The 25424-nt window shown below is 35.0% G+C and overlaps 1 protein-coding gene and 1 long non-coding RNA gene across 2 annotated transcripts in view; one reads left to right on the top strand and one right to left on the bottom strand.

Annotated features, from left to right (window-relative positions):
• Ser (protein serrate) overlaps nt 1-25424 on the bottom strand; it is a 351449-nt gene that overhangs the window by 124333 nt on the left and 201692 nt on the right. The gene's annotated exons all lie outside the window — the stretch shown is intronic.
• On the top strand, nt 19538-24275 carry LOC141485061 (uncharacterized). Its single transcript, XR_012466988.1, has 2 exons — nt 19538-19666; nt 19755-24275. It is a non-coding gene; the product is annotated as an uncharacterized lncRNA (long non-coding RNA).

The following is a 25424-nucleotide window of genomic DNA, read 5'->3' as shown; positions in this document are numbered from 1 at the left end:
ATTCTGAGTTTTTCACCAAACAGTGTACAAAAATGAAACACGTGTTTCACTATACAATAACAGTACTGAATGTACCTGAAGAAGCTTTCGTATAGTGTTCACGTGTAGCAGATTTGTAAACTGTTTAGTCAAAATTTCACAAAAAAAGGATATATAAATATGTTAAAATGGATTTTCATCAAGTATTGACGAATTCGATTACATATCAATGTTATAGATGATATTTAGATAGAATAAACCAACATTTCTTATCGAATTCACATATTCCACAGTGAAAAAAGAATAAATGAGTTACGAAAATTATATTAATAGTAATTTTGAAAGTTTATTCAATCAAAAAGCGCATGCAGTCAAATGCGGGGATTCCCCAACACTAACTTGAAAATATGAATCTGAAAAAGAATTGAAATAACTCTGGAACTTGGTCCGGACAGAAGCAAGTAACAAAAAACTGCGAATTGTTAATGAAATCGAAATATGGAAATGATAGAATTTTTCTCAGGTTTCAGGCTAGGCTATAGCTTTACTACTGGTGGACTTAACGAAGTCTTTTCGGTGGAAGTCCTAAGAAACAGTTTTCTGGAATAGTAAAAATTGAAATAGGTTTATTAGTTTTTTTTGCAAAAGCTAAATATGATATTGATAGGAGTCAAGCAAAAAGTGAATTGTACAATTCTTGACAGTAAAATTTCATTAGTTCGGAATTGCATTGTCTGATATGATATTATATAAAATGATTTGAAATCCCTGAAAGAACTAATGAAAAATTAAAAATGAGTAGCTCAAAATAATAATTTTAACAAGCAAAAAAACCTGAAATGAAATAATAGTGAAATAAAATACAAGTGAAAATAGAAAAATAAAATGAAAATAAAAAACTGAGAGATTCTAAGCCAAGTTACTTCACGGCGTTTCGATTGTTAGTATCCACAATCGTCTTTGGGTGATGACTGGACTAATTCCGCCGAAAGATGAATATTTATGGATCATTCGAGTACTTTCACTTATCTCCGCTTTCCTTTCTCCGCTTCACTGGTTTAGTGGAAGATTGTCATTTGGCGTGAGTTGGTTGTGTTCCGATTGAATATAGGTTTCCATATGTTGCGTATCTCTACGCTAGCTTGGCTGTATACATTGTTTGACAACATGTATGCTGCTTCTTTGAATTTTCTCCTAAACCAATGTTCCTCCCTATGTATGATCTCAGCTTATGACCATTCGATGTTATGTTGATCCAAACATGCTCTGCTATTCCTGATTTGTTGTTTTCCCCTCGCTGTGTGTGTTTCTTGTACTCGGCAATGCGAACATTCAATAGTCTCTCAATTTCACCGATATAGTATTTTCCATACTTACAGCATATCCGGTAAATGCAATTCTTAGAATGGCAGTCCGCGTTTGGTGGCCTAGTTTTCTTGAAGCTGCTACGTATAGTGTTTCCGGATCTGAAATAGGTTCTGATCTAGAACTTGGATCCAATTCTTCTTATCCTTTCCGATAATCCTCTAATGTAGGGAAGTGCAAGCACTGGTTGTGACGGCTTCTCTTCCTTGCGAGGCTCCTGCTTTCTTTTAGCCAAAGTCTGTTCCACCATCGCTTTGGAGTAGCCATTCCGTTGAAGTTCATTTCTGATGATGTCTAGTTCCTTTTCGAGACCTTCCCTCGTATTACAGAGCCCGAAAAGACGGTCCAACAGAATCTTGATTATTCCTCTTTCAGTCGAATGGTGGTGGTTGGATTCGTAGGTCAGATACTGTCCCGTGTGAGTGGGTTTTCGGTAAACAGATGTTTCCTTCCCACTTAGTGTCGGTCCTCTTCACCGATACGTCAAAGATTGGCAATTCGTTCTAGACTTTCTTCTCCATTGTGAAAGGGATGGAAGGTGTTACGCTGTTGATGTGTTTTAGAAAGGCGTCTAGTTCAGTATTCCCATGGTTCCATATTATGAAGGTGTCGTCAACTTATCTCAATCAGACACGGGACAGAGTTTCAAACCACTCCATATATATGTTGGCTATGTGAAAGTGGCGATCCCATTGGCAGTCCCTTATCTTGTGTGAAGAATACGTCCTTCTTGACTGTAACTTGCAATAGTTATGTTTGTAGTAACTTCTGAGTTTTATCTTTTAGAGTAAATATTATATTTTGAAAAGAATTTGATATTTTTCATGTAGGAAAGCACGTGCCACAAATTTCAATGTCTTTACTTACTACAGGAATTCTCTGTTTAAATTTTTTTCTTTCTTCAACTAAAATAACAGATGAAACATATGATTTGGAAAAATACATCCTAGAATTATCCATTATTCTTGAAGTGAATGAATTATTCCAGTGAGAACTTCTTGTATACTCGTACATGCCAGAAAAAGGTGTTTGAAAATCTCATGTTTACTCGCATGCAACATGCTAGGTGAGAGGAAGGAAAAGATATGCATGTTATAAACAAAGGTATTGTTTTAAGAGCATAATTGACGGATCACCGGATGGTCTGGTTGAGTTTCCGTTTGCTCTATTATATACTACAGTAAAAACAGGATATCTTGTGATGCCGGCATAACATCCAGGCGAAATGTACACCTAAACAAATAACTCGAAGAAAATGAAGAATAACCGCATTTGCATAACACTAATGACGGAATTTCTTAGTATTGTTTGTCACATGTTCGTGAACGACAGGTGCAATGAAAAGTAAAAAAAGGCACAGCGCATAGTGAATGAGAATAAGAACACTAATCATTGTGAAATTGTGAATTATTTCCGAAGTTTCAGAAAAAATTAAATACGCTAAAGCCAGCATAGCCTAATTTATTTAGAGAGACCTTTTTTATGGAGAAGTCAATGTTTCCCGCTGTTTCTCTGGATTTTGTAAAATTACCCTATACAAGCCAAACGAAAGATTTCACTACGAATAGTAATTGCGTAATATCAGCCAATGAAAGTCCAACTAGTCGTCAGTACCTTGTCCTGATTTTTACTTTTTCCTACAAATCAATGATCAATGGGAAAACGGTGGAAAGTTTATAACATTCATGCACAAAAACATTCAGTAAAAGTATGGCAATAAATATATGGTTACCACTTCAAAACTTTTGTTTTTGGAAATAATCATTTTATGAATGTTTCAGACAATATGCAAGTATTTAATTCTTAAATTACGATCTCAGTAAGAGATATACTCGAAAAATTGAAGTTTAAGGTTATATATCTACCAAGGTCAAATTTATTCGCAGTGGTGACAATACCCAAATTTGAAACAACTCCAAAACAGAACCATAGAACACATGATATCAGAATTTAATCATAAAACACCCAATAGAAAGGAAGCTGACAAATGTGTCAAATCTCTTGAATTAAGTGAAGTGAATTGAAATTAATTTTGTGAAATTTTAATGTAGAACATATATACAGTGCTTTTCAGATAAAAGTATCCACCTTTAATAACTTTTGTAATACTGGTATTTAGGAAAAATCCAAAAACACGTCAATTTATGTTGGAAGGGGCAAACATTATGGCTTATTTAAACTTACTGGAAAAGCCACCCCCACACACCTAGCATCATCCCTTTTTTTTTAAATTACTTCTCATATTTTTTATGTAAAATTTGGATACTCCTCTTCGAGCTGATTTCAAAAATGTATAATATTTGTCGGTTAAAGTGGTTAGTTTATGAGATAAACAATTTTTCTTTTAATAGCACAAATTTTACTTATTTTTTACTTTCACCTTATTTGCCTGAACTAAAATGGGTTGTACATCTGTTTAACTGTGCTATTTATTCTACTTCAAAAATCCAAACAACAAAAAACTCTACTTTTTATTAAAGTTTGACATTGTCAACTAGAATTTGTAGTCACTATTGATAGTGTACTTTGATACATTATTTATTTTGTTTCGCTGAAATGGTTTACTCTTTGCAAGAAAGAATTGAAATTGTAGGTTTATACTACCAAAATAATAATTGTGCAAAAGCTGCTGCTAGAATATTTAACGAATTACATGACGGAAGACATGCAACTCATAAGTATGTAATTCAACTGATGGAGAAATTCACCACAACAGGGTCTGTTTGCAATGAAGTGCATAAGCGAGAGGGACTCGTAAATAACAAAGCAATCCAAGTGGCAATTTTAGGGCAAGCCAGCTTCGAGGCTCAACAACCCCAATCGATGTCAACAATAAGTAGAGCGATCGGTGTTTCATCTTCTACAGTTTTCCGAGTTCTACATAAAATCAAGTACCACCCATACAATGTTAAGTTGGTGCACGAGTTGAATGAAGATGATTTTGATCGTCGTCTAGAGTTTTGCGAATCAATGACGCATTTTATCAATAACAATCCACAATTGTTAAATAATATTTGCTTTCCTGATGAATGCTCATTTTCATTAAATGGCTTAGTAAATAAGCATAATTGTAGATATTGGGCTGAAAGTGATCCACATATTATGCGTGAATTCCATACACAACATCCCCAAAAGTTAAACGTTTGGTGTGGTATTCTAGGTGACCACATTGTCGGACCTTTCTTCATCAATGGAAATTTAAATGGTGAATCATATCTTGAGTTACTCAGGGAAGGGGTTGACCCACGTATTACAACAATAATAGAAAATGATGATAACCTTTCCGAAGATTTACTGGTATTTCAACAAGACGGAGCTCCCCCACACTATGCTATGCATGTCCGACAATTTTTAAACGAAACATTCCCCGCTCGTTGGATAGGTAGACGAGGGCAGATGATGGAGTGGCCACCTAGGTCACCGGATTTAACATCCCTAGACTTCTTTTTATGGAAGTATTTAAAAACAAAAGTGTATGCTACCCAACCAGAATCTCTGGATGATTTACGAGAGAGGATAGAAAATGAATGTCGACAATTAAATCCAGCTGTATTAAGCAATGTCAGAGAGGTATTTCAAAATAGATTATACCATTGTATGGAAGTGAATGGTACTCATTTTGAACACTTATTGTAACTTCATAATAAATAGCACAGTTAAAAAGATTAAAGAGTTTGAACTGTTGTACAACCCATTTTATTACAGGCAAATAAGGTGAAAGTAAAAAATAAGTAAAATTTGTGCTATTAAAAGAAAAATTGTTTATCTCATAAACTAACCACTTTAACCTACAAGTATTATACATTTTTGAAATCAGCTCAAAGAGGAGTATCCAAATTTTACATAAAAAATATGAGAAGTAATTAAAAAAAAGGGATGATGCTAGGGGTGAGGGGGTGGCTTTTCCAGTAAGTTTAAATAAGCCCCTTCCAACATAAATTGACGTGTTTTTGGATTTTTCCTAAATACCAGTATTACAAAAGTTATTAAAGGTGGATACTTTTATCTGAAAAGCACTGTATAAGAGAAGTGAAAAAAATTTCGAAAAAACAGTTGAAAATATTTGGAAGGGTATATAACGTAGGTTAGTGTTTAGTAATAATTGTGAATTGGATGTGAAAGTATTGGAGTGGAGAGCTATTCTTAGTGAAAATAAATGCACATGTCAAAATGAAACTATGAAAGATGAAGCATAATGTGATGATGCTGTTCTGTAGCCAGAAAAAGTGGTATGAATCGAGAAACTATTTCTTCATTTTGGTAAGGTGAACTTTTGAATCCTAACAACTGATCACCTGGATACAGAATACCAAAGATAAACTCGAACTTCAGCTGTCGCCTCGAGTTACCTCGCAAGCCAGCCAAGTATCACTAATGCAACCTGAGACGAAACGTGATTATTAACGACCTGTCTACCGATTCATTACAATCAAAAAACGAACAAATCTATTAAATTGTGCATAGGCTTCACTTGCGATGCGATCGAGCCTTGCACACGGCCACCGCGATTAATCGGACGGCATGTGTGAAATTGTCGTTCATTTGTTTACCGCGTCCAGTGGCACAGCATACTCGATTTACTTTTGATAAGCTCGAAAGTAACGCGGAAAGCACTCGCCGGCTGATGATTCATGAATGAGACAAGTTTTACACGCGTTTAATTATCAAAGGCTAACAATGTCAAGTAGTAAAGTGGCAAAGTGGCATGAAATATGAATTATTCCGGTATCTTTACGAGCAATCTGTTATGTAAATTTTTAGTTGTGTAATATGCTATTATTTTAATGTCTTAAAATGGGAAACTTGTCGCTTTTCTAACATAGTCCCTTGTTTTTCGGTTTGTTTTTTGTAAAAGATGGGTGGGAAAACGTTGACAGTCCCGATACAGAACATGCATAGATATCCATCGAAATCGAATGTGAATTAGGTTTACGTTCACAAGTTAATATTTCTGTCTTGTTTGTCCTGGTAAATTATTTAAGAAAATAACTACCTCGACATTTTTATTGATTCTGTTTCCAAGGCCAAATCTATTCGCAGTGGTGATAATACCACTGCGAATAGATTTGAGTTGAAACAACTCAAAAATAGAACCATAGAACACATTATATCAGAAGATATTCCAAAAACTATACTATACGTGTTTTCCCGATAGAAGGAAAGTATCTGAAATATGTCCAATACTGAAATCAGGGGCTCCAAATAACATTCTGAGCTATCGACCCATAAAAATTCTCTCCAACTTTGCAACTTTGAGATGTGTCTGTATAACAATATTTTTCGTAAAGTGAGAAATAGTATAACTTTGTATTAGCATGGTTTCATCAATAACCGTTCAACAATAACTAATGTGTTTTACACAAACGGTCAGCACTGCGTTGGATAAACAGCTACAGGTGGATACAATCTATACAGACTTCTCGAAGGCCTTTGATAAATTGAACCATCAAATTCTACTGAATAAACTTTTTTCTGTTGGTTTCGATAGTCAACTGTTGAATTTACTACAGTCTTATCTTCAGAATCATATGCTATTTGTAGAATAAAAAAAACACAAATCAACAGAATTCACTTCAACTAGTGGTGCTCCTCAAGGAAGTAATCTAGCTCCTCTTCTATTTTCTTTGTTTATAAATGATATTGTTTCAAATATCTCTAGTAACATATGACTCTTTGCTAATGACTACAATATTTTCAAACCCATTGAATCAACCGAGGACAAAGCATAGAAACTAAAGATCTAGGCATCATATGCGATAAGAAACTTAGCTTCACGTCACAAATTAATCAAATCACATCTTCTGCAAAAAAATGCTTGGCCTTATCTTTAGGACGTCTACAAACTTTTAAAACCAAGAATGTTTTATAACACTTTTTAATGCATATGTCCGATCTCGTCTGGAATATGGCTCCCTAATCTGGTCACCTATATAAAATGTGCATATACTTGTCAAAGAATTTTTATGAAATACATGGCTTACAAACTGGATGGAGCTTACCCATCCCAAGAAATTGATAATAAAGTTTTGCTAAATAGATTTGCCCTCTTATCCTTAAACAGAAAAACATATTATGCCTGTATCTTCATATATAAATTGATTCATAATCTGGTTGACTGCCCAGATTTGTTATATGAACTAGATTTTCACGTACCGAGACGAAGTAGTAGAAACGAAATATTTTTCAATTTGCCATTGCCTAGGATCAACGTGTTATTAAAATCCTCAGTTTATAACATCTGTAAAATTTATCTATTCAATTCTATTCAATAGAAAGAAAATTGACAAATGTGTCAAATCTCTTGAATTACAGATGTATTTATTTTATGAACTGAATTTATTTTTGTGAAATTTCAATGTTACAAATTTGAACTAAGAATGAGTGAATACAAGGATTAAAAAAATGAAGAATGCTACAACTGATCCCAAGTTTGTGTTTTGTGAGGTGAATCAAGACCAGCGTCTGTGGACAACAAACCCATCGCATGCACACTTTGCCTCAGCAAAATATAAGTCAGCACGTTGAATACAGTGTATATTAATTAAGAGTATACATTGTAAATGAAATGAAATTTTATCATTAAACTCACCCAGCAAAACCTAGATTCAACTTCTACATTCGACAAATATATTATTCTTTCGAAATTTAGCACGAATGTGATAAGACTTAGCTCACACTTTATTTGACGTTTGAGGATCGTGAAAGATCGACATCTGGTCAACCGAAAAACAAATTTCAAACAGATATTCGAGGAAATCATAATCCATTTTCCTAAGAATTATATTGGGCTGATTGTGTTGTTACCTGTTAATGACGTAACATTACATTGCGCATTAACAGGTAATAACACTTTGGCTAATAGCAACGCATCAACAAGAGAGGCGGACTACCTGAGTCAACATATATACGAACATACGAACTAGAAATATCGATTATATTAAGCAGTGAAACGTGAAATGAAATTGCAACTGAACAAATAAAATGATCAAGATAAAATACGAAAATAATCACAGAGTGAAAAAATTGTTACGTTTGGAATTTTAGTATCCACAATCGTCTTCGGAGGCTTACTGCTTCTGAAGGTACTTTCGTCGTTAAACTTGATGCTTCCCAGAAAGCTTTCATTATATTTTGCATCGTCCAACTAAACTGATGTCTCTTCAAGAACTCTCATTCTATCAACTCCTAGTGTAGCTTCACGAGATGAGGGTAAAATTTGTTTATTTTCAAACTCTAGGTTTTCCCAACACTCATTTTCCACCACTGTAAAACTATCTAGGTAGTTTTCATCAATAAATACAATTTCAATACCAGTCTCTTTTTCGAATTCGATATGGCTTGTTGTCTCATTAATTGTTGTCTTCAATAATTCAAAAGATTTCACCTGTGGATGTTACCTCTCGAGGTGTTCTGTGGCATCACGGAAAGCCAAACCAAAAACAACTTTTTTCATCTGTACTCAAAGAATAAAATATTTCGATTAATTCTTCTCCTCTGTTTAATTCTTGAAAACTGATACCTGGGGTAAGAGACTCTTCATCATCCAAAAAAGAAATACGATATGTAATTTGATTCCATTTCAAGTAATTGGCAAGATATGCATCAAATACGTCCAAAATTGGAACTATATTTCTCATTGAGATATTTGACAACACCGGTCACAAATTCTGCTAAATTCGAAAACGTCTATACTCCAGACTTTGTGACTAGAAAAATATAGATAACTTCACATATATGAATCCAACAGATTACACTCTCTGAATCAATAATGTATCTCATTTCAACCCTATCTGCCATATCTGCTACACATTCGGTACCTGGTATTGCAACATCACTTTGGACAGGTCCAAATAAAACAAAAATCAAGTTACCTTGCGTGATTAAGCTTCTCTAGAGGTTACGGGAGCCATTAAAAGTTTAACTTTGTTCGGACTATAATTTGCAACACGTAAGCTGCTTACGAATCCTCATAGATTAGAAATTATGTATCGTGAACAGGAGCAAACTTTTTACCTGTTCAGTTTCTGAATAAATACGATTGACTGGTTATGTGGTCATTGAGATTATGATCTTAGCCAGGGTGTGAAAACAAGAACCACTGATCCATATCAACAATGGATCCATCGAAATTTGTGTTATAATTATCAGAAACACCCAGTATCGAATTTTGTAAACATACGTTGTATTCTTACGATTAACTTTTGAAGATGATGTGGATTTTGACACAATGATGGTAAAAATAGGGGCAATAACATTTCTTGTGTCTGGTTTTCAAATAATGGTATGGCAAGTGTAAATATTCAGGTTCCATATGTTTGAATAAAAAAATGAACATTTCGGTACAATCTGTTAGAACAAAAAATCATTAAAATAATGTTATTTCACACCCTTGTAGAATGATGAACTATCGAAATTTCGGAAATGCACATTTTATGATATTATGGAATCATGAAATGTTCAATTTTGTCGAAACTGCAATTTTCACCAAATTTTGAAATTCAGAAATCTTATATTTTGCCAATGCAATATTTATATTCAAAGGGAAAATATAAATGCAAATTGTTTCCAGATGTACATTAGGCATCTAATAAATCCATTGGTAGAATCACACAAGTTCTTCGTTTCTCTACAAAGTAAGTAAACTTTCAGATGTTTTTATTTTCGTAATCACTATTCTTCTTTGTGAAGAACTTGGTTATACACAATTATAATATATTCTTACTGATAATATTGTTGAAATTGCTATAGGTCGCATACTTAGAATTTCCATAATGTTCTGAAATTTCAAGGTATTTGAAACAATTGTATATATTTATTTTTCAAATCTATAAAACGTATCAAATGTTTTCACGAATCTAGATCCAAGAAGGGAATATTTGATTGTATAAAAAATTATCGGAAATGTCCCATTTGTCTGTAACGTGATGTAACCAATTTTCTTTATAAACTTTATTAATTTTCAATACTTAGCGTTTTTAAAAGGCTGACGTTTCGGAAAAATGTCATTTTCCGTTTTTAAAACCTGCAATATTACTTTTGAATAGCATTATTTTAAAATGTATATGTCTTTTGACAAATGTCGAAAAACATCAACTCTTGCATAAAAAAATATAATTTAAACTGGTGTTTTTATTTCATTAAAGTTAAAGAATATTACTAACAAAATTGTTGAGAATAGTATCATTCCCATTCTGAAAATTTCAATGATTTTTTTTCACTTATTTTTGACATTCATTAAAAGTTTCAAATTATTTTCAATGATAGTGATTTATTTATACTGAAAACTTATGAATTATGGAAAATGAAAAATTCCTAGAATCTATTCTTTGAATATAAATAAACAAAGAAGATTCACAAAGGAAAACTAATGCAATATTTTACTTATATGTTTGTTTTTCTTCATCAAGAAATTTTACAATTTCAAAATTTCTTTGATTTCGTCCAGACAGTAATGCTTATATTATATATTCTCACCTACATGTTTGTTCATTATATTTTAAGGTATCATCAAGCAGGTACTGGACCTGCTTGACGATTGTAAATGACCAGTAATATGCATAGCCTACTTTGCAATCTCAAATTACAGCGATTACTTGGGAACCTTTCATTTCATAATTGAATGCAAATTCTTTTTTATATAAGCAAATGTTAACTTCTACCCATTACTTTGATAGTTAATTAAATTAGTTTATTTTAATTACCAATCCCACGACGATGTTGACGCATACGTTATTGCTATATCATAAACTTCCTTCATTGATTGGATCTCATGAAGATTTTGAGTTCTGTTTTATTGGACAAGTGACTTCGAAATAATTAATTTGAAATGATGTGTTGGTAGAACATCCAGCTAATGAAGCTGTAAGCACATACTTGAATAGGAATGATGACAAATTAATTGAATGTATTGATTTGGAAGAAGCGGATTGAGGATAGAAATGAATTAGAAATAATTTCCAATTTTTTCAAACATGGATATAATCAGACCCGAACGAAAGATGTTTACCAGTCGCTGGATTGAAATAAATTATCTATGAGAACAAATTATTATTCATTATGGGTTTTGAATCGAGTCTCAATTACAGTTGAAATAATTGAACTGTGATTGATTATTCCAGTCAGGAATTGATTTTATAATTGTCCGACTAATGAATTGCATTATACACGTTGAGTTCAATATCCATTTCATTCAATGAGAGTTGGAATTATTTTAATACTAGTTGTTGCCCGTGGCTTTGCCCGCGTAGAATTTGGTTTGTTACATTAAGTTTCGTGACAGACCATTTCAAATAAATTGTTACAATATTTTTTTATGAATCCAAAACTTCAGGTTTCCAACTTCAGAACTGACGAAATTCAATGCAATATTTCAACTCTTATTTTTCCTCCTTGGGGGTGGAAATTCCTGATTCCCTTTCTTGGTGCTTATTTACGTTATACAAATAACCTTCCTGCATATTTCAAGATTTTAATACGTCATACGTTAATACGTCAATCAGTAGGTACCCACAATGTACAAACAATCGAAAATGAAATGTTCCACACGGCAGAGAACTTGATTTACTGCCTCTGCTAATTTCATTTCATCGGCTTCACATTAGCAATAGAATATTAGCCGCGACAGTAAATCTGTTACTTACCTACAGCTTCCGGACTGAGTCATGGTCGGTGGAAGAAATCGTATCTATGTAAAGTTTGGGTCGGTGTATGACAAATAAAGTATTAGGAGAAAAGAAATAAAAACTTTTGTTTGCCATTTTACGTATGGATGTTTACGGCCCGAATAACCTAACAGACTGATAACAAATTTCTACACATCTACTGCACATCTTGAGGAAGGTGCTTCTCACCGGCCATGATTCAGTCCGGCAGCTGTACCTGGTTGAATGAATACCTATTTATGTAATACTTTGAAAAAATTCGAACGAAACTGACACAGTTGAGTTTTGAAAACATTCTGTAACATTTTGAGAACTGCTTGATTTTTCAGAATGTTTCAATATTATCCGTGTAATGTCACAGTTTGTGAACACGGTTGACTATGCAGGCCCGGATCTAGGGGGAGGGTAAGCCGTGGCCTATGCTCTGGGTGGCAAGTTCAAAAGGCGGCTAAATTCACACTTTACAGACGAATGGACAACTCATCATTTACTTAACTTTAATCTACACTAGGCACGCGTCTGGTTACCGTGCGTGCAAATGGGATGAAGCTATATTTGAGAACTCTCTCGTCGATCTCTCTCCACGACAGTATTTTGTTTTAAACATGGGTGTTGTTTGGGTCATACTATATATTGAAAAACGTAGTGGCCAATTTTATGATAATGGGTCTAATATGGCCAGCATCTATAAAAGAGTATAAGTTAGGATTGCAGAAAGGAATAAGCTGGCCGAGTTCGTACCGTGCTTGACTTACTCCTTAAATCTTGTAAGATATTCATTCTGATTCAAAAAGTACACTGCTATATGTTGAAACAAATTAAAAAAAAGGTTTGTTCTGGTTTTAACATCCGAAACTGTTTAGAAACTGCGAAAGATATGATGCGTACAAACAAAAAATCTCAAACAGTCCGAAATAGTCTAGGACACTTGGACAGAACGCATTTTAAGGAGACCACTGTGCCACCTATCGTTTATATGAAGAGATGAAGACGAGAAAATACTGTTGATCATGTCCATTTTGTTATGTAGTGTATCCTTGTGGTCAGTTCAAATGTTATCTAACCTCAATCATCAATTATTTAAATGAAATAAATAAAAAAAACATCCTAGAAAATAGTCCAAACAAATTTCCACATAAATGCGCATGAGCAACGGGAACAGTTCTCAACAATTCAGCATCGAGAACAAGAACGATTCGGGACGGTTCAAGATAGTTTAGGATCATTTCGCACTCAAAACCAGAACAGAGGATTCATCAATCGGAAGTCATCCTCAATAAACCAGAACGCTCTATATCAACTGCGCATGATACTGACGTCCTAAATCTTTTCGTAGAACCAGAACAAACCTATTAAGTAGTCAGACGAGATGGTCGGCGAAACATGTTGCTGTGAATGTCCTATTAAATAATTTGACAGAAATAGTGGAAGCCTTAGAAGAAGTTAAGCAATCTTTTTGTGCTCCAGAAGCTGAGTATGATGCAGGTCATCTCTTAACTGCCATAAAGAATTATAAATTTATTCTTAATTTAACTAATTGGGCGAATATTATCCGTGAAATCTATCGTGGGAATGGATGATCTGTGCAAATCTTTGCAAAAAATGAGACAAAATCCAATGAAATATTTGACAACAGAGGCTGGAGAAGTTGTAGCAAAAACTGATGTTGAGCTTATTTTGCAAAACAAACGAATTCCGAAACGTAAAAAGTATTTCCATGCGATGTGTGAAGACGAATTAGAAACACTTCAACCTGTTCAACTATTTTTTGAAGAAATAATGATGGTATTTGATACTGTCATGTCAGAAATTGAAAAGAGGTTTCCTAGTGCTACCATCCTGAATTAAAATTGTGCTTTTCTTAATGGTACTAATATTTTGAAAATGTCGATTGAAGAACTGCAGAAGTATGGATCTAGCTCGAAAATACGAACGAGATTTAAGCACCGTTGCATTCTGAATTCGATGATATAGAAAAGACTAACGATTTCCATCTTTTGCAACAGATCTATGCGCATGATATGCAGAATACTTTCAATGGGAATTTACTCTACGCTTCCTACTATATCAGCAAGCTGTGAGCGAAGTTTGAGCAAAATAAAACTAATATAATTGGGAATTATTTGCGATCTTCTATGAGCCAGCAGGAACGCTTATCGAGTCTTGCAATAATAGCGATAGAAAATTGAGTTGTACACCAATGAAATTATGATATAATATGAGGTGATTCCTCATAGAAAAAAAGATAGGATCTTTCATATAAAGAAACTTCATTGGAGCATCCCTTGTTAAGATACAGCCCCTTAAACGGGGTACATGAAATTTGAATAACAATTTTTTTCACAAGCACTGAAAAAGTTACAATATTGAAATTAGCCTAGCGTTTTGTACTACCAAAAAGACACTTAGCCAGTAGTTTATTTGGTTTACCCCATGGTTCCAATGTAACTTTTTGTCTTATTATTTGTTTACCATTTAAAAATTTATTTTCGATAGCCTGTTTCATTTCAAACAAGAAATGTCTCTTGAGATTTTTGTCCAAAATAAACCAGTTCGCAACAAAAATTTATTTTAGTTTTTGCCCCGCCTAAAAATATTGAAGATCCGGGGCTGACTATAGGTTGAGTTTCTGTTTTGTTACGTTTTGTCCGTTTGGTGGAAAATCTCCTTCAGACTCGAAATCAAGTCGTTTCTTGTAATCTCGCTTTGGATTACAGTCTAATGTTACCTTTCACTGAAAAAAATTAAATTTTCATTACATTTATCAAGTACCGTTATTGCTGGGTTGCTGTTCATCATTATCACTTCGAACCTGCCTATTACCCTGTATCCACTGAGTAATACAAGAGGTGAATCGTATGTAATTTTCAAAAACACACATTTTCCTCATTCGCCCAACGCGATCGGTTTCATAAATATTTCCAAGAACAACCTGCGAATCCGATAATTTAATCCCATTGACCAAATTACAGGCCATCCCGATTGACTCTTATTTGTGGTATCGGATTAACGAATAGGTAGGCATTTTTGCAAAGCTAACGGTTACTCAACGCTTTGATTGTGTAACTGAGGATAAATTACTGCTTTCAATAGTGATCATGAGCAGCGAGATATGTTATCATAATTATAGACACATGCATAGTCCACTAAGGTGGTTCGAGCTTCATTAATAAATGTTAGGTGTACCTATTCATTATATAGAATTCGATTTATATTCAAATAGAACTCCCGAGTATCAGGTTCAAGACTCACACTTCGAATTGATGATGGAGCGAAATTGACGTAGGCGATAAAATATAAAAAAAGCTTTCCCACGTCGTATTATAAAATTGCTACAAGTTTCTATAGGTTGATATCGCAATTGCTCAATATTCTCATTGGGCAACTATAAAAATTTACGACGTTTTTATTTGCGAGAATTTTGCAAAAACGAATGACAAGAAATATGATATGTTCGCGAATTCAGACACGAAACAAGGTTACATCACTATCTAGATGCTAAATAGTATCAATATATTTGATTCCAAACAAACATTGCCCCCACTACTGCATAGTCGGTGAAACGCGTGTCGAGAAGAGTATTGCTGTTCTGGTGTGTGGGCGAACCATTTGTTTTGAATTTATTCGGCGTCAGACGTTCCGTGTCTACATTTCAGAATATTTGAAAACTCTGAAGTTGGGTAAAACTTTTTGACTTTGGGTCAATTCGAGAAAATTAAAAAAAAATTAAGGGTTCTTCTGCGACTTGCCTGTTGAGCCTTAACGATCCTAGGCTATTGACTGACTATAGTATTTTACGTACGTCCGGTAGGTCTGGAAATGAATTGCATGATATTTTATTCAATTATATCTTTATATTTCATGAATGGATTGAATTACAAATTTCACTCAGCAGTTTAAAATAATACTACCAATTTTAGTTTAGCAGAATTTATCAAATAATATAATTGGGAGTCTAGTGATACACTGTTTGGAACCTTTGGTGTAGTAATGAATATTACTGGAATTTTTTTCCAACACCAAACCGTTATTTTAATACCTCGACACGATATTCGTCTTGAAGATGATCACTTGGCGATCGAAACACGTGTCGAAGTGTTAAAATAACGGTTTGGGAAAAGCTTCAGTAATATTCATTTGGAATATACTCTGTAATTTTGTTAAACATTTGTTAAAGTTGGTAGACAAATTTATTTCACAGATGAAAGTACCTGAGCTGTGCTAATAGATATAGGTCCAGCCGAAATGAAAATTATTAATTTCAATCAAGCTAAATAGTATTTGAAGTCTATTTGGTTGAAGAGTAAACTATATCCATCCAACAAACAAAGCAACCCAAACAATGATAGATACGTGATCAAAGCATAGTCACCACGCTTATATGCATCTATTGGGTAAAAAACACAAGCCTCGTTACGCTGGCCAATCAGATTCAACTGCAATCGAATGGCGGAATTCATTGTTACAGGGTTGAAGTGATCAGTTACGATTCAACGCCTGTGGTGTGTACATATAGTATTTTGAAGTTTAAAATTTTCAAAATGTCGAGTACTGATATGGCTGATGAAACTGCTGATTTCCTTACTCTCCACCTGAAAAAATGTCCTATAACCAACCGCATATTATTAAAAAAAATAATAAAATTTCGGTCGTTCCTTAGTGCGAATCTGTACAAGTAGCCTTGTCTGGGAGATCAAGTGCGCTATGCATGATAATATATTGGAGCACTCTGTTGCTTTGTTGGACAGAGTATAGTTCAGTTTATGTATAGGTGGATGTTTTCCCTAACAAATATCAGAGACCAAGGCGCACAGTACGTATTTTTCTAGCTGGCAAATACTTTGAACTATGACGGATACTTTTATATTAATTGTATACGATTATTATTAAACTGTCATTTTTTGTCAATACGCCTAGAACAGTGTACACAGCTAGTACATTCTGTACATACTCTAAAGAAATTTATAATCATCATTTTCAGTAAGAACTGGTCAGAAGTAGAAACTAAAATATGTGTGTTTCAAAAACAAAATGTGTTGCCGCAATTGAGTTGATTTACTAGACATAATGAAATGAATTGCTTTCACGGTATTATTCATTTCCGTAGAAATAAAAATTGAACTTTCAGGAACAAAACCAGAATATTCTGGACATGTCAATGAAATTTGCAAACAACCTGAAATTTGCAAACAACCGTATAATACCAATCAAATGAAAACAACAGATGGATGAACGCTGGGAAGGATCTAATACCTGATTCAGCTGGAATCTAACCATAATCTTTCAACTCGCTTTGATAATCTCCTTTAGATCGAAACGCCATTACTCAATGAAGAACCTGCCCTTGAGGAATCACGTGTACGTACTTTATTTCCTCTATTGTTTGCCCTGATTTGAGCGCACCTTCGGTGGTAATGATATTTACGATGCCCAAGAGGGACTCTGCAGTCTACAATGCCTTCCTAACGACGAACACAGTAGCACGGGTAGCCGTGCGTTACAAGATTATCATCATATTGTTTAATATATTCATTGTTAAGTTGGTGTAATAAATTTTTAATGGTATGATAGAATGGGTAAGTGATTATCTTGGTTGGGAATGGTGACTGATGGTTTCTTGAGGATCTTTTTCTTCAATAGAATATGTCATATAAGGATTTGATTTTGATTTGGCTATTGTTTGAATGTGACCTCAGTGAAGTTGGCATGAACAACAAATTTAATTGAGAAATAGATAATATAAACTTTATATGATACCTGACAGTGACGACAAATAAATATAGAGTATAGTCAACATAAAAAACCACAGATGCTCACAGTCTGTGAGATGCTTGATGTTTGGTGAAAATTAATGGTATTAGATAATATGACTAGATACTTCACATGAAAAAAGGATTTTTTGAAATAATTTTCAGAAGAAACTGTTCTGGGATGTATTGTTCCCCATCCAAATATGAAATTCATATACGTATGGATAAACGAAATATCTACAAATCGAAAATTTAAGACTATATCTGAGAGTAAGATGTGATGAAATGAAAGAGAATAGAATAACAATTTTGCACTAATTTGCACTAAACCGTACATACTTAATATCAATTGAATGAAAACAAGTAATTCAGTTTTCAGGACACAGATACAAGTACACCCTGTGTTAGCCAATACACTCGAAACTTCATCAATACAACACATAAAAGGAACTTTTCGTTTCTTGAATGTTTTTTTTTTCATTTATTTGTCTACATATTGTTGTCTGTCGTCTTCATAATAGTCCCCATCTGATATTATGCGCTTGTGATAGATAGATCTTTGGGAAAACCTTCAGCTCTTTCAAGGACACTTTTAGGTTCTCTTTGTTTATGGGAATAGGAAAAATTCACACGGAGCCATCTGTGGCGGATATGAAGGCTGGGGCATCGATACAGTATGGATTTCGTTTGAAAATTCACGATGTTACGTTTCAATTTAGCACTAGATCAAACTGCTCTTATGTGACCTTTCAAAACACTACCTTACCTTTTAAGATCTTTATTCAAAGGATATTAACAATGTAATTAAGTTACAAGTAGATTTTATTCATTTAACATCATAGTAATGGGAATCTTCCGTTCCATAGAAAACCATACCTGAAATGTATAAGAATAAATGTATGCTCCCTGACTAACTGCTTTGACCAGTACTTACGCATTCTCCTATTGCCAATCGACGTTGGAGATCCGAAATTCCTCGCTAGGTTGAAATAGTTGTTATTGTTTGTTTCTCAGTTTTCTTCACCTATCATTTTTTTCAGCCGTTGCCTGCCTTATTCTCTATACCTTTCCGAGAATATTTCTTGCATAGATTGTTATTCATCACTCCAGAAGGTTTACTGACATATTAGAGCCATATCGCCTGAAAAACAATATTAGTTAGCTCTGGTTTCTGAATACTGTTTGATATTTTCGGTAAATATTCTGCATAAGATGAATGTTCAAATATTCGTACTGAATGGGAAAGATGTGACGACTTACCTTATATGTTTCTATTCCATCGCATGAATAAGGATTGGTAAATAGTTGAAAATAGGTTGGAACAATATATTTTGTAAATATTCGTAAACAAGGTTAAGAGACAGCTGTTGGTTGACATCTGCCGAACTTTCGTAGTATCGTTCCGTCGACTTACACCGAACTAGTTCTACAGTTGTTCACGGGTGGAGGATTTATCGGTTACTCAAGTTGTCAAGGGTTGTTTTAGGGTTGCATTGCTTTGAGAAGGAGTTTTGATGGGTCATGGACTTGTTGATGATGTATCAAGTGGCTGTGGAGGAATTGTTAGATTTATGATGTTGTGCACAGCGCCCCCTTGGTGCTTGTAGTGTAGATTGGATGCACTGTGGCAACAACTGGTTAGCTGTCAGATGTGGCAGTCGCTTAGTATTCGGAAGTTAACCTTCGGTGAGCTTGGTTCGGAGTTCAAAGGGTACCATCAGACTGATTGTAGGATATATTTGGTTGTATTTGTGCCATCCTTCACGGGGATTATTTCTACAAGTCAGGATTGTATAGTGGAAGACTGATTGGTCATTTTGGTGTGGATATTTGCAGTCTGAAACTTAAGCTCTTTTGAGGATTTGTGGTGGTTACCGAACTCGTGCCAGGTGGAAGGATTTCCGAAATTAGGTATGTCTGAATCACTGTCGCATCTCTCATGTGATCTTAGCTATGATATCACTTCTTCAATTCTACAACCTTCGTTTCTCGTCTCTAGATTCATAAGAAACAGAAGGCCCTCAGTCACTCATCAAGTCCCAGCAGGACTTCCGTGCAGAACACCGCACACGAAGAATCGTATAGAAAACCCCTTGGCCAGGGTAAGAATTTTACCATTAAATGTGTTTTAAATGATTTTAGTAATTTCTGGTTCCATCGTTATATCTCAACTGAATATTAGTATTGAAGAGAGGTTTCAACACTCATTCAATTTTCTTGATTTTTACGGGTCATATGGTTATACAGGGCACCCAAAAATATACTCTTGTTATCTTGCTACTTTGCTTAAATGAAAATATACCAGGGGTATTGATTAGTCAAATAGTCCTATTGAATGGGGGTTGAATCTCACCTTGTTTTTATCTGATTCTGATTGAGAATTTTCTTCCGTAGGGTTTTTCTTCCTGCTTTTTCTTCCTGCTTTTCTTCCTGCTTTTTTTGTCTTCGTCAAGGGTTCCTGTTTTCCTTTATTTTCTTTCTGGATCTTATTTGGTGATCCATTACTGGTCCAGCTTGTCGTGCCCTACAGGGTGATCTATCTTGGTGGTGCTACAGGGTGATCCATCTCCGCCGTACTACAGGGTGATCCATCTCAGCAGTACTACAGGGTGATCCACTTCCGCCATACTACAGGGTAGCCTAACACCATATACCGGGTGGCCCAAAAGGAGCACGCAAGTTATAATTGATTTATTTGAAAATTTGTGCAATACTGAGATATTTAAATAATTGTTTGCCCTTATGTTTATTGATACCTGTTGATATAGTGTTGTTTATCGTTTATTGATTAAGAGTTGTTTATTGATACCTGATTGATATAGATATTTGTGAAACGGAAATTGAGGTATATTCTTCCTTTCACGATTGCTGATTGACACCGATGCGCCTACGCCTGAGCTCACGCGACGCAAACGAGTTTGTCTTACCATCCGATACTAGTATTTACGATTTCACCTACTCAATTTTCATGGTAGTTTTACTCGACGTATTGTAGTTTTTTGAGCGTCGTTACTACCTTAATTTATGACTGATTGAATTCGTGGTTAGATACACCGCGCTCTTGTATGGACATTTGAACATCGCGTAGTAGTGTGAATATTGCATTGTTGTCTTAGAAGCGTTGTTGGTTAATCCATGTAAGTTAGGATTACTGAATAAATCATATTGGGGATCTTTATCTTTCATTTCCAATATTAATTGGTAAGTTATTGATATTGTGAGTTACTTAGGGTATCTGGAGGATTAAATTTACCTGGCGCCCATTAAGATCTATTTGAAATTTGCTAAGTTGTTTAACCCACTCCCGTCTCCACTGTTTAGCTTAGCCGCGGATACCCATCTGTCTTATTTGTTACCGACAGATGATTTAGTCTCCTCTTGTGGTTTGTGAGGTGACATTTTTGGCGCCCAACGTGGGGCCGCGTTAAAACAACGTTTCATTTTTTTTTTTTATAAATTTGGAAAAATTTTTTTTGATAAATTTGAAAAAAAAAATTTTTTTGATCATTTTTTTAATATTTTTTTTGTGTCTCATTGGGATTGTTATCATGTCCCGCAAAATGCTAGTGAACCGTTTGAGTCAAGATGAGCTCGTGTATGAGGTTAGGGTTAGAGAAATTGCTACAGGAACTGTTCAAGAGATGCGGCATTCTCTGACGATGGCAATCAAATTAGAGGAGAAGGGCACTTAAGTAAAAGCTTGTTTTCAAAGTTTTTTTTATCATTATTTTATTGAACTATAGTATTGATGTTTTTATATATACATGAAAACGTAAATTTGTGATTGTTGACATGTCCTTGTTCAATGTAACTGAAATATTGACGTTTTTGATGATGTATGTAATCTTTGTGCATTCTATTAATACCACTACGGAACATTGATATTGAAAAAAAAAGGCTGTCGCCTTGGACTTATGAATTGAGGGACTCTGATGGTAATTCGAAGGGTTCCTGGCATGTGAAGGATTTAAAACCTTCATCTTCAGAAGACTGAGTTCTTGAGAATTGAGTGAAATTTACGGGGTAAATTTCTTCGAGAAAGGGGGGAGTTGTTACGTTTCAATTTAGCACTAGATCAAACTGCTCTTATGTGACCTTTCAAAACACTACCTTACCTTTTAAGATCTTTATTCAAAGGATATTAACAATGTAATTAAGTTACAAGTAGATTTTATTCATTTAACATCATAGTAATGGGAATCTTCCGTTCCATAGAAAACCATACCTGAAATGTATAAGAATAAATGTATGCTCCCTGACTAACTGCTTTGACCAGTACTTACGCATTCTCCTATTGCCAATCGACGTTGGAGATCCGAAATTCCTCGCTAGGTTGAAATAGTTGTTATTGTTTGTTTCTCAGTTTTCTTCACCTATCATTTTTTTCAGCCGTTGCCTGCCTTATTCTCTATACCTTTCCGAGAATATTTCTTGCATAGATTGTTATTCATCACTCCAGAAGGTTTACTGACATATTAGAGCCATATCGCCTGAAAAACAATATTAGTTAGCTCTGGTTTCTGAATACTGTTTGATATTTTCGGTAAATATTCTGCATAAGATGAATGTTCAAATATTCGTACTGAATGGGAAAGATGTGACGACTTACCTTATATGTTTCTATTCCATCGCATGAATAAGGATTGGTAAATAGTTGAAAATAGGTTGGAACAATATATTTCGTAAATATTCGTAAACAAGGTTAAGAGACAGCTGTTGGTTGACATCTGCCGAACTTTCGTAGTATCGTTCCGTCGACTTACACCGAACTAGTTCTACAGTTGTTCACGGGTGGAGGATTTATCGGTTACTCAAGTTGTCAAGGGTTGTTTTAGGGTTGCATTGCTTTGAGAAGGAGTTTTGATGGGTCATGGACTTGTTGATGATGTATCAAGTGGCTGTGGAGGAATTGTTAGATTTATGATGTTGTGCACAGCGCCCCCTTGGTGCTTGTAGTGTAGATTGGATGCACTGTGGCAACAACTGGTTAGCTGTCAGATGTGGCAGTCGCTTAGTATTCGGAAGTTAACCTTCGGTGAGCTTGGTTCGGAGTTCAAAGGGTACCATCAGACTGATTGTAGGATATATTTGGTTGTATTTGTGCCATCCTTCACGGGGATTATTTCTACAAGTCAGGATTGTATAGTGGAAGACTGATTGGTCATTTTGGTGTGGATATTTGCAGTCTGAAACTTAAGCTCTTTTGAGGATTTGTGGTGGTTACCGAACTCGTGCCAGGTGGAAGGATTTCCGAAATTAGGTATGTCTGAATCACTGTCGCATCTCTCATGTGATCTTAGCTATGATATCACTTCTTCAATTCTACAACCTTCGTTTCTCGTCTCTAGATTCATAAGAAACAGAAGGCCCTCAGTCACTCATCAAGTCCCAGCAGGACTTCCGTGCAGAACACCGCACACGAAGAATCGTATAGAAAACCCCTTGGCCAGGGTAAGAATTTTACCATTAAATGTGTTTTAAATGATTTTAGTAATTTCTGGTTCCATCGTTATATCTCAACTGAATATTAGTATTGAAGAGAGGTTTCAACACTCATTCAATTTTCTTGATTTTTACGGGTCATATGGTTATACAGGGCACCCAAAAATATACTCTTGTTATCTTGCTACTTTGCTTAAATGAAAATATACCAGGGGTATTGATTAGTCAAATAGTCCTATTGAATGGGGGTTGAATCTCACCTTGTTTTTATCTGATTCTGATTGAGAATTTTCTTCCGTAGGGTTTTTCTTCCTGCTTTTTCTTCCTGCTTTTCTTCCTGCTTTTTTGTCTTCGTCAAGGGTTCCTGTTTTCCTTTATTTTCTTTCTGGATCTTATTTGGTGATCCATTACTGGTCCAGCTTGTCGTGCCCTACAGGGTGATCTATCTTGGTGGTGCTACAGGGTGATCCATCTCCGCCGTACTACAGGGTGATCCATCTCAGCAGTACTACAGGGTGATCCACTTCCGCCATACTACAGGGTAGCCTAACACCATATACCGGGTGGCCCAAAAGGAGCACGCAAGTTATAATTGATTTATTTGAAAATTTGTGCAATACTGAGATATTTAAATAATTGTTTGCCCTTATGTTTATTGATACCTGTTGATATAGTGTTGTTTATCGTTTATTGATTAAGAGTTGTTTATTGATACCTGATTGATATAGATATTTGTGAAACGGAAATTGAGGTATATTCTTCCTTTCACGATTGCTGATTGACACCGATGCGCCTACGCCTGAGCTCACGCGACGCAAACGAGTTTGTCTTACCATCCGATACTAGTATTTACGATTTCACCTACTCAATTTTCGTGGTAGTTTTACTCGACGTATTGTAGTTTTTTGAGCGTCGTTACTACCGTAATTTATGGCTGATTGAATTCGTGGTTAGATACACCGCGCTCTTGTATGGACATTTGAACATCGCGTAGTAGTGTGAATATTGCATTGTTGTCTTAGAAGCGTTGTTGGTTAATCCATGTAAGTTAGGATTACTGAATAAATCATATTGGGGATCTTTATCTTTCATTTCCAATATTAATTGGTAAGTTATTGATATTGTGAGTTACTTAGGGTATCTGGAGGATTAAATTTACCTGGCGCCCATTAAGATCTATTTGAAATTTGCTAAGTTGTTTAACCCACTCCCGTCTCCACTGTTTAGCTTAGCCGCGGATACCCATCTGTCTTATTTGTTACCGACAGATGATTTAGTCTCCTCTTGTGGTTTGTGAGGTGACAACGAACAGGCAATTGCTTCACGCAAATCATCAGCGACTTCTCTGATTGTGATTTCATGATCGTTCATGAACTTTTCTTTCACTTTTTCCACATTTTCATGAGTTACTGATGTGGTGGGGCGTTCGGGGCGTTCGATATCTGCAACGTCTTCACAGCCATCTTGGAACACTTATATCACTCGTAAACACTTGTTTCAGTCATAGCAGATTCACCATAGGCTTTTGTTAACAATTCTCGTACTTTCTCATTGTTTATTTAAATTTTTACGTAAAATATGATAGAATTTTTTTATCCATACGTTTCAACAAACAAAAATCACCGAGCTCTCAAAAACACGTCTGAGATAAAATAAACAATGAATATAGCTGAAAATTTCATCATGACTAAGGGAGTTGTATACCAACATAATGAAAACAAAATTGAACATCGGACTCACCAAACCTGTAAAATTTGAAAATTCACGTTATCATATCTTGTAAGTTCGAACAGTGACGACCTTCATAAGAGATAAATAAATAAAAACAAAACATAAAAATAATAAACGATAAAACATCACAATCACTAGGTACGTATTATGAAAAAACTCCCCCCATCGCACCTCTCAATCTGTATGTCCGTCTGTCTGTCTGAACGCGATAAACTCAAAGACTACCGAACGGATTTTCATACGGTTTTCGCCAATGGACGGAGTAATAGAAGAAGGTTCATGTAAGTTATCGAAAAATTTAAACTATCGTGCGAGAAAACCGGTGCGACACAAACCGATGCCACACGCCTGATGAATAAAGATTGCAGTTGCGTTGATTGAGGTCTCATTTCCGTTTCGAATTGTCTTTGTATATATAGGTACTTACCTATTTCAAAATTGATAGCTGTTTGTTAAGGAGGCCCTAGACGGTCAATCATTTCAATCAAAAGCTTGA

The sequence above is a fragment of the Leptinotarsa decemlineata genome, unplaced genomic scaffold, assembly GCF_025532065.1.
Source record: "Leptinotarsa decemlineata unplaced genomic scaffold, Ldec_3_MD MMD2_tig00026307_RagTag_RagTag, whole genome shotgun sequence".
NCBI classification, from domain to species: domain Eukaryota; kingdom Metazoa; phylum Arthropoda; class Insecta; order Coleoptera; family Chrysomelidae; genus Leptinotarsa; species Leptinotarsa decemlineata.
This window is presented reverse-complemented; position numbering and strand designations above follow the sequence as displayed.